Here is a 17,624-nt window from a genome sequence, read left to right as displayed (position 1 = left end):
CAGAAGCAGAAGTTATCTTAGTGCTACTTCAAAGTAGGCATGGGGCTGGGGATATTTACGTGCTCATAATTCCTCCTTTGTCCAACAAAGACAAGCATCGGAATGTGGCCTGTGGCTCCCTAGTCTGTTGATTTTCCTTCCAAATAAGAACAAAGCAAGACCATCTGCTAACGGGTGTTTCTAAGAGATCTAATTTTCATATTCCAAAGGCTTAAGGCTGAAGAATCTCAAGACTATGAAGGGACAAACCCCATTTAAACCTCTTAGAACACAGAAGAGTAGTCAGTGATTTGTATTTGCAGACACACTAAGCTTGAATAGGCAACTGTTCCACTAAGTTGTCTGTTAAAACTGTGAAGTTGAAACTAACGTTCAATGACTTCTAACCTCTACATTTAGGTTATTTTCTGGGTTCTGATAAAATTGGTCAGAGCCAAATGTGAAGCAACTAGAATTTTTATTCTTTCACTGGTATTTGCATTTTAAAAGAGAACAGCAAGGGAGAACAATAATTGCCCCAAAGACATGAGCAGCTTGATGGTTGAACCCAGCTGTAAGGCACACCACCTGTCTGTGATTAGGTTTCTGAAATGTTTGATTTAACTAACATGTTTCTTTTCTGTGTCCCTTTCTTTCCCTTTTGTTTTTTTACCCTGAAAGCTCTAGTTAATTGCACAATCTTCATTTTGAATCCATTGTTAGTCCCAGTTGACCATCTGTGTTCTTTCCTAAGCCAGTGAATTGGGTTGGGCCAGTGGTTCTCAAGCTTTAGCGTGCATGGGAATCACCTGGAGGGCTGGTTAAAGCACTGCCCACTGGGCTCTAGCCCCTAGAACTGTACTTTGAGAACCACTGGGCTAGAAAACCTAGAAGAATATCCCAAGTTCTGCTTCCTTGAACCCAGACCAGAGTAAAGTCCAATCTGCTGACTTTTTGTTTTGTCAACATTAGATCCTATTCATCTTTTCTAAAGCAGAGGGGCCAGTTAAGCCAACAGCTGATCTCCCCTAGTTGAATTTTTCCAGAGGATTTAAAATCCTTTCAGCCCTCTTGTCAGACCACTGTCCCTGAAGCATATTTTACCTGCACTAAGACAGGGCCAGGTGGAAAACGGATGTCTGTTCAGGGTACAGGATTTCTTTCCCCAGTTTAGCCAGTCTATTATCTCTTACCTAGCTTAACCATTAGCTCCTTGAGGAAAAGAAGTACATCTAACTCATCAATACATCTGTAATAAAATCTTGAATGTTACCTGCCATACAGAAGGCCTTCTAGTCATTTCATGTTGTTGGGTGTTTCTATAGTCCTTTCCCCATGCTTGAGGCAGATGCAGCAAAGAGAGCCATTCCAATGTGCCTACAGTCACTCACACAGTTGCCACTTACTCTACCCACCCCAGGGGCCATCCCTGCAGGCTCTGGATCTGGTCTGTTTAAACGTGTGCAGCCAGATCACCACTGTGGCAAAGGGGCTCAGGGTCTTAAGATCTGAATGTGGTTATGGAACTGATTTCAGAATATAGAATGCTGTTTTTCTCAGTTGTGTTAATATTAATATGATACAATAGTTAATTGGACTACAGGTGATACATTTCTTAGTTATTTATACATCCTTTCATTCTAGGAAAGACATAGAGTGGATTTTCCAGGTGTTTTGGCTGGTTCTTGGCTGATTTAAATAGGGCAGGATACCTATTTTTAGGCAGAGGAGCAATCACCATATAAAAATAATTGGGCCTCTGAATAGGAGTCCTGGACTGCTATCTACTTTGCCCCAATTTGTATGATGACGTTATCAAATTGGGACCAAAGCTTATACTGGAAAGGGTACTTTGGTCCCACTATTTAAGGATTTCACTCATTTAATAAATATTCACTAAGCCTTTGCTATGTGTCAGGCCATGGTGCCTCCTGGACCTTATATCCTGGGTATGTTAAGAAGTGTGCTCTTGATGGCCATGGCAAAGTGTGATCTCACAAATTTTATTAGCTATTCATGTTGTGGAATGTTTAAGGTTTTATTTCCAGACTTGTCAGAGAAGTAGATAGGCTTTCCAGGAGAGTGACAAGTAGTAATTGCTTATCACCTGTTGGAGAGGAGAGGACAGCCAGTCAGTGACAGTACCCATGTAGTGGCATCAATGCTGTGGGGTCAGCTTCTTTGTAGAATCATGATATTGTTGACACTAAGAAGTAGGGATACAAACAAGTTATAATTATACCTAACATTTAAATAGTACTTACTATGTTTCAGGCATTGTCTAAATGTTTTACCTTTATTAGCTCAGTAGTTACAATAACCATATGAAGTAGGTTTTACAATCATGGTCTAGATTAGCTTAATTATGGTAAAAAACACATAAAATTTTAAGTGTAGAGTTTGGTAGTGCTAAATATGTACACGTTGTGTAACAGATCTCTAAAACTTTTTCATTCTGCAAAACTGAAACTTTATATCCACTAAATAACAACTCTCCATTTCCCCTAGTCCCTGGCAACCACCATTTTACTTTCTTTTTCTATGAGTTTTCCTACTTTAGATACCTCATATAAATGGAATCATATAGTATTTGTCTTTTTGTGACATGCTTATTTTACTTAGCGTAGTGTCCTCAAGATTCATCCATGTTGTAGCATGTGGCAGTATTTTTCCTCTTTTTAAGGCTGAATTGTGTTACATTGTACGTATATACTACATTTTGTTTATCCATGTATCCATCTATGGACATTTGTATGCTTCTATAGCATACAAAGAGGTGTATGCTTCTATAGCAACAATTTCAAAACTTGACATTGCCTCACTATTTATCCCAGTTCTAGTGTTTTGAAAACAATAAGGTGTACAAAGAGCAAAATGATGCCAAGAATATCGTCCCTATAGGAACAGGCTATTTATGTTTCTCCCTTTACTAAAACTTCCATTTTAATAATTAACTCTAGTCCAAGGGACAAAATACCCCTGTTTTATATACCAAGAGGTGTTGTTTCCACCTCTTAGTCTATATCAGCTCTTTGTTCGATATTTTCTAAATAATAATATTTGGGAGTTCTACTGTCCAGTAAATTCTATTTCTTCCCACTCTCACCTCCCCATCTTCTCTCTTCAGGCTTAAAAATTTACAGTTCACATTAGTCTGTGAATTGTAGGCTCTGACAATTCCAAATGTAAAGAAACACTACTATATTTGACTCCAAGATGCATATATATGTATTCTCACATCTGACATCTCTAAAACTTGGATGTGTCTTTACAGTCAAAAGTATATTACAATATCCTTTGATCTGGATTGAAGTCAGGTTTTCCAGAGAGCATTTGTGTGACTTCATCCAGTTCCCTGTGGGCACTGCTGCCAACCTAAGATCTTTCTCTTTCCAAAGATTTTTTGAATTCAGATTGCAGATTCTAGTGAATACCAGCTTGTGGTCCATGTTTTCAAGAGAGATTTTGTCTCTCCCTTTAGTTAGTACAAAGTTGACATAGGCTAGTTTCCTTGCAGTCCCTTTCTGCATGAAGATTTCTGTTTTACACCGAGGATGTAGCTCTTTGTTGCCCTAGCTTTATGGGAATGTTAGATTCCCCATTTGGTTGAATTTTGGCATTGATAATGGTATTTCTTACAATCAGTTGTGCTTTAGAGTCAATGAGATTTGGTATTATTACCCAAACTCATTTAGCATGGAACGCTGCTTTTTCTAAGCAACACATATAATGTACTGTAGAACAGGTGCCATATGGAACTCACTTTGGGACATTCTGGAATAGATGCTTCTATAGCAACAATTTCAAAACTTGACATTGCCTCGCTGTTTATCCCAGTTCTAGTGTTTTGAAAACAATAAGATGTACAAAGAGCAAAATGATGCCAAGAATATCGTCCCCATAGGAACAGGGTATTTATGTTTCTCCCTTTACAAAAACTTCCATTTTAATAATTAACTCTAGTCCAAGGGACAAAATACCCCTGTTTTATATACCAAAGTAAGGGTTTACATTTAAACTTCTGCAAAGTCTTTTCCATTATTCTCAGTTTTTTTTCAGATTATAAAAATATTTATATGTGAATATATCTCAACTTTAATACTACTAAAATCATATTCTTTTATAACTTTCTTATTAAAAACACAACTTGTCACACTTTAAGAAAGTTCTCTTGATTTACATTCTTCAAACATGTTATTTTTCTTAATGACATTCTGAAACCCAGATTATAAATTATTTAACTATTCTGAGTCTATAGACGTTTAAGTTTTTTTTTTTTTTTTAGGCGAGTCTTGCTCTGTTGCCAAGCTGGAGTGCAGTGGTGTGATCTTGGCTCGCTGCAACCTCTGCCTTCTGGGTTCAAGCAATTCTCCTGCCTCAGCCTCCCGAGTAGCTGGGACTACAGGCATGTGCCATCATGCCCAACTAATTTTTGTGTTTTTTTTTTTGTAAAGACAGGGTTTCACCATGTTAGCCAGGATGGTCTCAATCTCCTGACCTCATGATCTGCCTGCCTTGACCCCTCAAAGTGCTGGGATTACAGGCATAAGCCACTGTGCCCGTCCCAAGATGTTGTTTTTAATTTAATAATTTCTGTCTTCCTCATCTGTGAGTCACAAGACATTGTCAACTTGCTAATAGAAAGACTTGCTTGCTATCTTGGGAAGAGAAGACAAAATAATGAAAAGGACAAACTCTTGCCCACCTAGAACTGGTTTTTCTCATTGGGAAATAAAGAAGTGCATAAATCAGTCTAATAAAAATATTGTATTTAGTTGGGTGCAGTGGCTCACGCCTGCAATCCTAGCACTTTGGGAGGCCAAGGTGGGCGGATCACTTGAGGTCAGGAGTTTGAGACCAGCCTGGCCAACATAGTGAAACTTCGTCTCTACTAAAAATAAAAAAAATAGCTGGACGTGGTGGAGCGTGCCTGTAATCCCAGCTACTTAGGAGGCTGAGGTAGGAGAATCGCTTGAACCTGGGAGGTGGAGGTTGCAGTGAGCTGAGATCACACCACACATTCCAGCCTGGGTGGTGGAGCGAGACTCCATCTTAAAGCAAACAAACAACAAACAAACAAACTTGTATTTAAAGGTAATTTGAAAGCATGGGGAAAGGAGAAATGTGTGAGGATCTAGGATGACTTAGGAGGATCTGGGATGACTTAGGCACAGTTAGTCTGCAAGCAAGTGTATGAATATTTTAAAAATTAAGTGGAGATCTGAAGGCCTGAAATTCTAGCTCCTTTCAGGGATTTGGGGCCTGATTTGCAGAAGGGTGTGAGACTGTGGAGTAAAAGGAGGACATCCCTCCCCTCATACACTTTCCAACTGACCTGTAATTAGCTAAAATCTTCTAATTTCTAAAATTCTATTTAATACCAACTCATTCAGAAATACCTTTCAAAAACTTCATGGCATTGAATGGGGAGCTTACTTAGCAGTATTGTCTATAGCAAGAAGCCTGTTCTAGAGCAGGTGTTCTACCACTGTAAAGATGGAAACTCTGGTGTTCCCCAGCCTCACCCCACGTGGGAGTGGCCTGGCATGTTCGCGGTACTGAGGACTGGCTGTGAAGGTGGCTCGGATTTGGAATTGGGATTGGCAGGGATCATTGTCTCTTCTCCATTCCCTGTTTTTCACTGGAAGGACCTGATTAGCAACAGGTTTAACTGAAAAATGTTTTGGCTTTTTTTTAGTCCTGTTTTTCTAAGGACAATATGCTGTAAATGAGGCAAGTGAAAAGAAAACAACATATTTGTAAGAACTACAGAGAATGAGAATTTTTGAATGGGGGACAATTTCACTGTCATACTCTCTCACCTCCCCGTTAAGATCACCCAACATGTGGCTTTGGCCTCCAACACCATGTGTTGGGTGATGAGACTTTCTTAGCCACTAAAGCCCCTTAGACAGCCACTTACTTCCAGTCTTTTAAAGAAAGTCAGCTGTCTGAGGTCTTCCCACTTCCTGCCACCCCTCTCCTAAACTGCTTTAACAGGATTGAAAGCTCCATAGTGAAATGGAGCCAGTAGTAATAACAACTCCAAGGCCTGGCAGATTTGGTAATAGCCAGCATCTCTTTAGAGGCCATTCCTGGGTAGGCTTAATCTTCCATCACTTTCTCTGTCCAGTCCCAACAGCAGTGAGACTCGCACACGTATTGTCCAATGCAGAACCTGTGGTCTGAATGCTTGTTCATTTACCAACAATAAACTGGGTGCCAGTTTAGGGCCAGGTGCTCTGATGGCCCCCCCAGGAACAACAGAGTGAATCAAAGGGATGCTGTTCCTACCCTCAAGGAACCTACAGTCTGGGAAAGATTTTATTTTCATAAATGTGAAACAAATGTTGAATAATCCCAAAATCTCCTTTCTTTTATTTCTCTACTAAAAATTTCTTTTGGAATAAATTTACTATGGATAAGCCATGTCTTGGGGCCAATCCTGTCAAATCACAGCATGATTCAAAAGCACCTAAATATTCTTCCGTGTACCTCTCAACAGATTGTTTGGAAGTAATCTTTTCTTCAGCTGGAAACATCTGACCAAACGTAAACAGATTGTGTTTTTTAAGACACAATGTTGACTTTCTAAAACACCAGTTTAATTATTTAATGAAGTGACATGTACTATTTCTTTACTACATCAGTCTGCCTTTGGGGCCTGGTGGATTTTATCCAGGCAATTATTCTCTGATGAGAGCTCCAGTAGATTCCAGCCAATGCCCCATCCTGGTAGGTGGGCTGGGACACATGTGTAGGCAAATCCAGCTGTGGTGTGCAAGGCTTCAAGAAGGCCGATGGGTGGGAGCATCACTGCCTGTGGGATCGTGGCACTTAGGACATCTGTGATGGACGGTGATGTGATGGAGGCTGGGTTGTAGTTGGTTTATGGACTTTCCTCTGGTTAACTTCAGTACGTTGCTTATGTTGTGACTGGCCTGGGATGTACAGTGAAAAGAACCTGCGGACCAGACTCCCTTTTGTTTCCTATGTTGGGTGGAATTTCCTGGGAGAAGCAGCGGGAACAAAGAACAAAAAGTATATATCTTGTTGAAACCTAGAATGTTTACTCTGGCAGAGAATTTCAGAGATATTGAGTCCAGTCCCTCGTTTTACAGAGGAGGAGCCTGATCCCGCAGGAGCTGAGGATCAGTGATAGGCAAGGCTAGGACCGGAACCAAGTCTCTTGGCTCCCACTTCAGCGCTCTGCCTACTCTACCTGATGATAGGTGACCTCTTGGGTTGTCATAAATTTGGAAAAGCTAATGGCCATAAGCTTTTTTTTTTTTTTTTTAAACTGTCTTCCCTCAACCCCTAATCAGCAAATGTTTGCTTTATTTGGAATCTAAAGGAGAAATATCCAGAAACACTTAGTTCGATATGACTACGTGGAGGAAATGAGCTCTCTATTGAAAGAGACCTCATGTCTTGTGGGGTGTGTCATAGCTTAGAGCTGTGGGAGGGACAGGCCTGTCCCTAGGCGAACTGTTTTGTAGAATCATCTGGAAGCCTGAGGACACCTTCTGCTGGCAAACGCTGCAACTCAACTGCCACTGCGAAACAAATTAAATATAATTTGTTCTAATGAGATTTCCAGCCAGATTTCTGGAACAGAGAGGTTTGGATAAAGGAGACTAAGTCTGTAAACTGAATCATGGATCCTTTTTAAGGACATGCCTTATCCCAATCTATTATTGAAACCCACATGAGTTTTGTGGCGTTCACTGTGGGTTTGGATTCACAATTTATACCTGTAACTTATTTTAAAAGCACCCTATGCCTTCAGGACTTTTCATAAAGAGGAACTGTCCCCTACCAAGAATACAGCTAAATAAAAAAAAAATTGTTTGAGGTCCTATTTAGAAAATTCATGCTTAAAACTATGCAACTACTGGTACTGTGTACTTGTGAGATGATATTATCTGATGACAATTTATCATTGTCAGTGAGATACAGGGCTGTGTATGTTTTTTTTTCTTCAATTCTACTGTGATATGGAAGCAATTATCTTGTCAAGGCTGGAAAAACTTTAGTTCTGTCAAACAGTATACTAAAGCAACAAAAAGTTTGGAAAGTGACGTGAAAGACTGCGACTAATCTTAAGGCTTTGATGACTTCATGGATTTGGTTACCTGTGAGCCCATCTCCACCTGGCATGGTAGCTCTGCTCCCCCTCACCTTCCAGATGTGCTCTGGGGAAAGTCCAGGACTGGACAAGTGCTCAGGCCTGGGTCACTCCTCCTGGATGCTGTGAGCGGGTTTTTACTAATTACACAAATCAATAACAGATGTGCTGAGGCTGAGCACCTCATATTTATTCCACAATATGTTTTCTTTAAATGACAAATGTTTTTTAAGGCCCCCAAAAGGTCATTAGATAGGTTTCCTCTGCAACACATAGGAAAAGGGGGATACACATCTCCAAAGAGGTAGTAAGTTCATCTTGTTATTTGAACAAGGAGCTCAGCCAGTGGTCGAGCAGAAAGAGCAGAAAGCCCTTTGCAGCTGTTTAAGAACTTTATTAAGGTTTATTTAAATGTGTCATTCTATAAATCACAGGTTTTGTGTTCTCCAAGCTGTTTTTAGATTGTAATTTGTAGCTGGAGTATTTTTAACTCTATATAAAATGGTTGATAAGGCTGATAAATTGCTCCCATAAAGAAGGGAGCGAGGAGCTTTCCTTAAATAGAAAAACAGTGAAGTTGGAAAAGTGAACTCTCCTCCCTGTTTTTTTTTCTGATCTGTGAAGAGACACTTATAGGATTTTAAACAGACTTGTGACATCTTGTAGTAGCATGGCTTTTCTCTCTTGTTCAGAGTATCGGAGATAGGGAACAAATATTTTGGAGGCAGAGGTGCCATGGCTTCCCCTGTGAGTACGGGTGCCCTAGGGAAAATAGTTTTTTGTGGGACTCCTTTTATATAAACAATTTGAGTCACCCAAAATCAGAGTGTCAGCCTAGAAATCTGAAAAGAATCATCATCCCTCAACCCCCACCCTGCCCCTCTCTTCAGGGCATCTGGTCAACCTGTGTTGGGTGGGTTGGGAGGGAAGAAGAGGTGGTAGAGTGCCTGAGCATGCTTGGAAGAGGAGAAACAGGGAGGTTGATCTGGGCTCATGTGCCCCTCTCAGCTAGTCCTAGTCACCAGAAGGGGGCCTTAGAATTTTTCCAAGGGGATCTAAGGACCACAAGTAGAAGTGGAGCATTTACTAGAATAACTATTTGAGTAGCTGGAGATCTCTTGCAAGGATTCTTCAACAGAAACCTGTTGTAGAAGAAACATTGCTTGGCCAGGAATGGTGGTTTATGCTTGTAATCCTAGCACTTTGGGAGGCCGAGGCAGGTGGATCACCTGAGGCCAGGAGTTCAAGACCAGCCTGGCCAACATGGCAAAATCCCGTCTATACTAAAAATACAAAAATTAGCCAGGCATGGTGGCAGGCATCTGTAATCCCAGCTACTCGGGAGGCTGAGGCAGGAGAATCGCTTGAACCCAGGGGGCGGACGCTGCAGTGAGCCGAGATCATGCCACTGCACTCCAGCCTGGGCAAAAGAGTGAAACTCTGTCTCAAAAAAAAAAAAAAAAATTGCTTGTGGCCTTAATTTCTGTGAAAGACCCTGAAGTCTAAACTGTGCTAAGCCAATGCCCATATGGCAAAGTTGGTTTCTAAGGTAAAGGACTCAGGTTAACACATTTTGGTAGAGCCTGAGATAAAAACCAGAATTAGAGTGAACAGTGACAGATATAATTAAATATTCATGAAGAAAGTAATTGTACCAAGGTACTCATTTTTCTTTAAATCTTGTTCTGATGTTATATTGATTTCATGGCTACCATAGTTTATTTTAGAAATAAATATCTATGGTTAATTGTCTCAATAAAGAATTCTATTTTTATAAAAATATAATCAGCATGAAAATGTACCTTTTTATTTACCCATTAAACACATCTCTTGAAGCTTGGATCCCTGCATGCTCCCCCCATCCTCCCTCCTTTCTTCCTTCTGTAATGTGGTGCTCACTTATTGAGCACTGTCTTTCAGGTGCTGTCATGGCATTTACCTTATTTCATTGAACACTCACAGCCTCCCTGTAATCCTCATTTTATAGCCTAGGAAACCAAGACTCAGAGAGATTGAGTATCCTACTCAAGTCCACTTGAGTTCTGTCTGCTGACTCCCTTACCCTTAAGACACCAGCTTCCTTTTATTGAGCAGGTGCTGAGTTTGGTTCTTGGGCCCCACAGGTGAGTTAGATTACCCGCTCTCAAGTAGCTCACAGTCTAGTGAGACAGGGCTAGGAACCAGCATATAAATAATTGTAAGTCAGTAGTTAAGAAGCAGTGAGATATGGGGGCATCATGGAACTACCGACGAGTGGTCCAGAAGCCACTCATGGAGGCAGGGAGTGGCTAGGACTCAGAAAGGCTTCCTGGAAGACCTGCCCACTCCCCCTCCCATGCTGACCCTTCCAGGATCCAACATATTGAAGCAGATGAGAAGTAAGAGGATGGACATCCCAGCAGAGGAGACAACAGGAGGAAAGTTCCAGAAGTGAAGAATAGCTTGGGCAGGAACACAAGCCATCAGGTATCTGGGGAGTGATTTGATATGGGGTATTGGAGAGAGGGAGAAATCTCAGATTTCTGATTTGGATGCTGGGGTGGATGTGACGGTATCAGATACTGGTATAGGGAACCCAGGAGGGGCATCTGGTTAAGGTAATATGAGGATGAGCTCTGGCCTTGATATATTAAGTTTGAATCTATGCTGCATCCATGGGAAAATGCCTAGTAGAAAGTTAAATATGTAGCATTTACTAAAAAGTTGTAAAATAATTAATTCAACAAGTATTTATAGAGCACCTATAGTCAACAAATGTTTGTAGAGTATCTACCAATGGCTAGATCCTGCTCTGGGCATTAAAATTATAGTTGTGAGTAAATTTCTGTTTTTATGGAGATTATATTCTAGCAGGATGAAGACAGATAATAAATAAATCAGTCAGATAATATCAGAATTGTTAAGAAAGAACTTGGTAATGTAAAAGGTCTCATTGAGAGGGTGAGGTGACACTGGAGTTGTGACCTGAGTGTTCAGAGGAAACTTCCATATGAATACCTTGGGATTAAAATGTTCCAGGCAGAGAGCACAGCCAGTGCAAATGTCCTGAGGCAGGAACGAGCCAGATAAGTTGGAGAAAGCCCATCAGCGAAGCCTCAGCTAGGTGAGGGAGGGTGAGAATGTTGTGAGGTAAAGTTGAAGAGTCTGGCAGGCAGGGGACCAGGAAGGGCTCTTAGGAAATGATGAATAGGGAGTCTGGATTCATTCCAAGTAAAATGGAAAGCCATTAGAGGGTTTTAACCCAGGCCAATGCTATTGTTGTTATTTTAAATCAGTGGTCCCCAATCTTTTTGGTACCAGGGATGGTTTCATGGAAGACAATTTTCCCCGACCTGTGGGGGTGGTTTTGGGATGAGACTGTTCCACCTCAGATCAACAGGCATAGAACTGGCATATGCACAGTTCACAACAGGGTTCATGCTCCTGTGATAATCTTATGCAGCCGCTCATCTGACAGGAGGTGGAGCTCAGGCTCACTTGCCTGCCATTCACCTGCTGTGAGGCCTGGTTCATAACAGGCTATGGAATGTTATAGGCCGTTGGGGACCCCTGTTTTAAATGCCAAAAAATAGCATATAAAATTGTGTATGCTGTCAATTACATTAAACAAGGTGAGGGAAAGAAAAAGCCTTCAAGGAAACTTTCTTTTTTTTTTTTTTTTTTTTTTTTTTGGAGACAGGATTTCACTTCTGTCTCCCATGCTGGAGTGCAGTGGTGTGATCTCGCCTCACTGCAGCCTCCGCCTCCAACGTTCAAGTGATTCTCCTGCCTCAGCCTCCCAAGTAGCTGGGATCACAAGGTGCACACCACCATGACCAGCCAATTTCTTTTTTATTTTTTTAATTTTATTATTATTATACTTTAAGTTTTAGGGTACATGTGCACAACGTGCAGGTTAGTTACATATGTATACATGTGCCATGCTGGTGTGCTGCACCCATTAACTCCTCATTTAGCATTAGGTATATCTCCTAAAGCTATCCCTCCCCCCTCCCCCAACCCCACAACAGTCCCCAGAGTGTGATGTTCCCCTTCCTGTGTCCATGTGTTCTCATTGTTCAATTCCCACCTATGAGTGAGAATATGCAGTGTTTGGTGTTTTGTTCTTGCGATAGTTTACTGAGAATGATGATTTCCAATTTCATCCATGTCCCTACAAAGGACATGAACTCATCATTTTTTATGGCTGCATAGTATTCCATGGTGTATATGTGCCACATTTTCTTAATCCAGTCTATCATTGTTGGACATTTGGGTTGGTTCCAAGTCTTTGCTATTGTGAATAGTGCCACAATAAACATACGTGTGCATGTGTCTTTATAGCAGCATGATTTATAATCCTTTGGGTATATACCCAGTAATGGGATGGCTGGGTCAAATGGTATTTCTAGTTCTAGATCCCTGAGGAATCGCCATACTGACTTCCACAATGGTTGAACTAGTTTACAGTCCCACCAACAGGGTAAAAGTGTTCCTATTTCTCCACATCCTCTCCAGCACCTGTTGTTTCCTGACTTTTTAATGATTGCCATTCTAACTGGTGTGAGATGGTATCTCATTGTGGTTCTGATTTGCATTTCTCTGATAGCCAGTGATGGTGAGCATTTTTTCATGTTTTTTGGCTGCATAAATGTCTTCTTTTGAGTAGTGTCTGTTCATGTCCTTTGCCCACTTTTTGATGGGGTTGTTTGTTTCTTTCTTGTAAATTTGTTTGAGTTCTTTGTAGATTCTGGGTATTAGCCCTTTGTCAGATGAGTAGGTTGCAAAAGTTTTCTCCCATTTTGTAGGTTGCCTGTTCACTCTGATGGTAGTTTCTTTTGCTGTGCAAAAGCTCTTGAGTTTAATTAGATCGCATTTGTCAATTTTGGCTTTTGTTGCCATTGCTTTTGGTGTTGTAGACATGAAGTCCTTGCCCATGCCTATGTCCTGAATGGTAATGCCTAGGTTTTCTTCTAGGGTTTTTATGGTTTTAGGTCTAACGTTTAAGTCTTTAATCCGTCTTGAATTAATTTTTGTGTAAGGTATAAGGAAGGGATCCAGTTTCAGCATTCCCCATATGGCTAGCCAGTTTTCCCAGCACCATTTATTAAATAGGGAATCCTTTCCCCATTGCTTGTTTTTCTCAGGTTTGTCAAAGATCAGATAGTTGTAGATATGTGGCATTATTTCTGAGGGCTCTGTTCTGTTCCATTCATCTGTATCTTTGTTTTGGTACCAGTACCATGCTGTTTTGGTTACTGTAGCCTTGTAGTATAGTTTGAAATCAGGTAGCATAATGCCTCCGGCCTTGTTCTTTTGGCGTAGGATTGACTTGGCGATGCGGGCTCTTTTTTGGTTCCATATGAACTTTAAAGTAGTTTTTTCCAATACTGTGAAGAAAGTCATTGGTAGCTTGATGGGGATGGCATTGAATCTATAAATTACCTTGGGCAGTATAGCCATTTTCACGATATTGATTCTTCCTACCCATGAGCATGGAATGTTCTTCCATTTGTTTGTATCCTCTTTTATTTCATTGAGCAGTGGTTTGTAGTTCTCCTTGAAGAGGTCCTTCACGTCCCTTGTAAGTTGGATTCCTAGGTGTTTTATTCTCTTTGAAGCAATTGTGAATGGGAGTTCACTCATGATTTGGCTCTCTGTTTGTCTGTTATTGGTGTATAAGAATGCTTGTGATTTTTGTACATTGATTTTGTATCCTGAGACTTTGCTGAAGTTGCTTATCAGCTTAAGGAGATTTTGGGCTGAGACAATGGGGTTTTCTAGATATACAATCATGTCATCTGCAAACAGGGACAATTTGACTTCCTCTTTTCCTAATTGAATATCCTTTATTTCCTTCTCCTGCCTAATTGCCCTGGCCAGAACTTCCAACACTGTGTTGAATAGGAGTGGTGAGAGAGGGCATCCCTGTCTTGTGCCAGTTTTCAAAGGGAATGCTTCCAGTTTTTGCCCATTCAGTATGATATTGGCTGTGGGTTTGTCATAGATAGCTCTTATTATTTTGAGATACGTCCCATCGATACCTAATTTATTGAGAGTTTTTAGCATGAAGGGTTGTTGAATTTTGTCAAAGGCCTTTTCTGCATCTATTGAGATAATCATGTGGTTTTTGTCTTTGGTTCTGTTTATATGTTGGATTACATTTATTGATTTGCGTATATTGAACCAGCCTTGCATCCCAGGGATGAAGCCCACTTGATCATGGTGGATAAGCTTTTTGATGTGCTGCTGGATTCGGTTTGCCAGTATTTTATTGAGGATTTTTGCATCAATGTTCATCAAGGATATTGGTCTAAAATTCTCTTTTTTGGTTGTGTCTCTGCCCGGCTTTGGTATCAGGATGATGCTGGCCTCATAAAATGAGTTAGGGAGGATTCCCTCTTTTTCTATTGATTGGAATAGTTTCAGATGGAGTGGTACCAGTTCCTCTTTGTACCTCTGGTAGAATTCGGCTGTGAATCCATCTGGTCCTGGACTCTTTTTGGTTGGTAAGCTATTGATTATTGCCACAATTTCAGAGCCTGTTATTGGTCTATTCAGAGATTCAACTTCTTCCTGGTTTAGTCTTGGGAGGGTGTATGTGTCGAGGAATTTATCCATTTCTTCTAGATTTTCTAGTTTATTTGCGTAGAGGTGTTTGTAGTATTCTCTGATGGTAGTTTGTATTTCTGTGGGATCAGTGGTGATATCCCCTTTATCATGTTTTATTGCATCTATTTGATTCTTCTCTCTTTTTTTCTTTATTAATCTTGCTAGCGGTCTATCAATTTTGTTGATCCTTTCAAAAAACCAGCTCCTGGATTCATTAATTTTTTGAAGGGTTTTTTGTGTCTCTATTTCCTTCAGTTCTGCTCTGATTTTAGTTATTTCTTGCCTTCTGCTAGCTTTTGAATGTGTTTGCTCTTGCTTTTCTAGTTCTTTTAATTGTGATGTTAGGTTGTCAATTTTGGATCTTTCCTGCTTTCTCTTGTGGGCATTTAATGCTACAAATTTTCCCCTACACACTGCTTTGAATGTGTCCCAGAGACTCTGGTATGTTGTGTCTTTGTTATCGTTGGTTTCAAAGAACATCTTTATTTCTGACTTCATTTCGTTATGTACCCAGTAGTCATTCAGGAGCAGGTTGTTCAGTTTCCATGTAGTTGAGCGGTTTTGAGTGAGTTTCTTAATCCTGAGTTCTAGTTTGATTGCACTGTGGTCTGAGAGACAGTTTGTTATAATATCTGTTCTTTTACATTTGCTGAGGAGAGCTTTACTTCCAACTATGTGGTCAATTTTGGAATAGGTGTGGTGTGGTGCTGAAAAGAATGTATATTCTGTTGATTTTGGGTGGAGAGTTCTGTAGATGTCTATTATGTCCGCTTGGTGCAGAGCTGAGTTCAACTCCTGGGTATTCTTGTTAACTTTCTGTCTCATTGATCTGTCTAATGTTGACAGTGGGGTGTTAAAGTCTCCCATTATTAATGTGTGGGAGTCTAAGTCTCTTTGTAGGTCACTCAGGACTTGCTTTATGAATCTGGATGCTCCTGTATTGGGTGCACATATATTTAGGATAGTTAGCTCTTCTTGTTGAATTGATCCCTTTACCATTATGTAATGGCCTTCTTTGTCTCTTTTGATCTTTGTAGTTTAAAGTCTGTTTTATCAGAGACTAGGATTGCAACCCCTGCCTTTTTTTGTTTTCCATTTGCTTGGTAGATGTTCCTCTATCCTTTTATTTTGAGCCTATGTGTGTCTCTTCACATGAGATGGGTTTCCTGAATACAGCACACTGATGGGTCTTGAGTCTTTATCCAATTTGCCAGTCTGTGTCTTTTAATTGGAGCATTTAGTCCATTTACATTTAAAGTTAATAATGTTATGTGTGAATTTGATCCTGTCATTATGATGTTAGCTGGTTATTTTGCTCGTTAGTTGATGCAGTGTCTTCCTAGCCTCGATGGTCTTTACAATTTGGCATGATTTTGCAGTGGCTGGTACTGGTTGTTCCTTTCATGTTTAATGCTTCCTTCAGGAGCTCTTTTAGGGCAGGCCTGGTGGTGACAAAATCTCTTTTTTGTATTTTTGGTAGAGACAGGTTTCACCATGTTGCCAAGGCCGGTCTTGAACTCCTGAGCTCAAGTGATCCACTAGCCTCAAACCCCAAGGTGTTGGGATTACAGGTGTGAGCCACTGTACCAGGCCAAGGAAACTTTCCAAATGACACCACTGATTGAGAGAGGTGGTTTCATGTAGTGGTCAGTATTGTAGGCACTAAGCTTCATAGGCTTGGAGTTAGCTCTGACACTTGCTTGGCTGGCAGTTCTCAAACTTTGTGATCTCAGGACCCCACTATCAATATTTATCATCTTAGGAATGAAAATGAAGAAAAAAATCTAAACACTTTTATTAATTTGTTAAAAAATAGTGAACCAGATGGCCAAATAGGAACAGCTCCGGTCTACAGCTCCCAGCGTGAGCGACGCAGAAGACGGGTGATTTCTGCATTTCCATCTGAGGTACCGTGTTCATCTCACTAGGGAGTGCCAGACAGTGGGCACAGGTCAGTGGGTGAGTGCACCGTGCGCCAGCCAAAGCAGGGGCGAGGCATTGCCTCACTCAGGAAGTGCAAGGGGTCAGGGAGTTCCCTTTCCAGGGGTGACAGACGGCACCTGGAAAATCGGGCCACTCCCACCCGAATACTATGCTTTTCCAACAGGCTTACAAAACAGTGCACCAGGAGATTATAGCCCGCACCTGGCTCAGAGGGTCCTATGCCCATGGAGTCTTGCTGATTGCTAGCACAGCAGTCTGAGATCAAACAGCAAGTTGGCAGCGAGGCTGGGGGAGGGGTGCCCGCCATTGCCCGGGCTCGCTTAGGTAAACAAAGCAGCCGGGAAGCTTAAACTGGGTGGAGCCCACCACAGCTCAAGGAGGCCTGCCTGCCTCTGTAGGCTCCACCTCTGGGGGCAGGGCACAGACAAACAAAAAGACAGCGGTAACCTCTGCAGACTTAAATGTCCCTGTCTGACAGCTTTGAGGAGAGCAGTGGTTCTCCCAGCACGCAGCTGGAGATCTGAGAACGGGCAGACTGCCTCCTCAAGTGGGTCCCTGACCCCTGATCCCCGAGCAGCCTAACTGGGAGGCACCACCCAGCAGGGGCAGACTGACACCTCACACGGCCGGCCGGGTACTCCAACAGACCTGCAGCTGAGGGTCCTGTCTGTTAGAAGGAAAACTAACAAAGGACATCCACACCAAAAACCCATCTGTACATCACCATCATCAAAGACCAAAAGTAGATAAAACCACAAAGATGGGGAAAAAACAAAGCAGAAAAACTGGAAACTCTAAAAAGCAGAGTACTTCTCCTCCAAAGGAACGCAGTTCCTCACCAGCAACGGAACAAAGCTGGACGGAGAATGACTTTGACGAGCTGAGAGAAGAAGGCTTCAGACGATCAAATTACTCCGAGCTACGGGAGGATATTCAAACCGAAGTCAAAGAAGTTGAAAACTTAGAAAAAAATTTAGAAGAA

The 17,624-nt window shown here is 41.3% G+C and overlaps 1 protein-coding gene across 9 annotated transcripts in view; it reads left to right on the top strand.

Moving 5' to 3' along the window:
* The window catches only part of ATP8B4 (ATPase phospholipid transporting 8B4 (putative)), a 334,774-nt gene that overhangs the window by 286,440 nt on the left and 30,710 nt on the right, over nucleotides 1-17,624 (top strand). Inside the window, exon 25 of one of the 9 annotated variants that reach the window (XR_008513460.2) lies at nucleotides 10,459-10,573. The gene's annotated coding sequence lies outside the window, so the exon portion shown is untranslated. 9 annotated transcript variants of the gene reach the window in all.

The sequence above is a fragment of the Pongo abelii genome, chromosome 16 (assembly GCF_028885655.2).
Source record: "Pongo abelii isolate AG06213 chromosome 16, NHGRI_mPonAbe1-v2.0_pri, whole genome shotgun sequence".
NCBI lineage: Eukaryota > Metazoa > Chordata > Mammalia > Primates > Hominidae > Pongo > Pongo abelii.
This window is presented reverse-complemented; position numbering and strand designations above follow the sequence as displayed.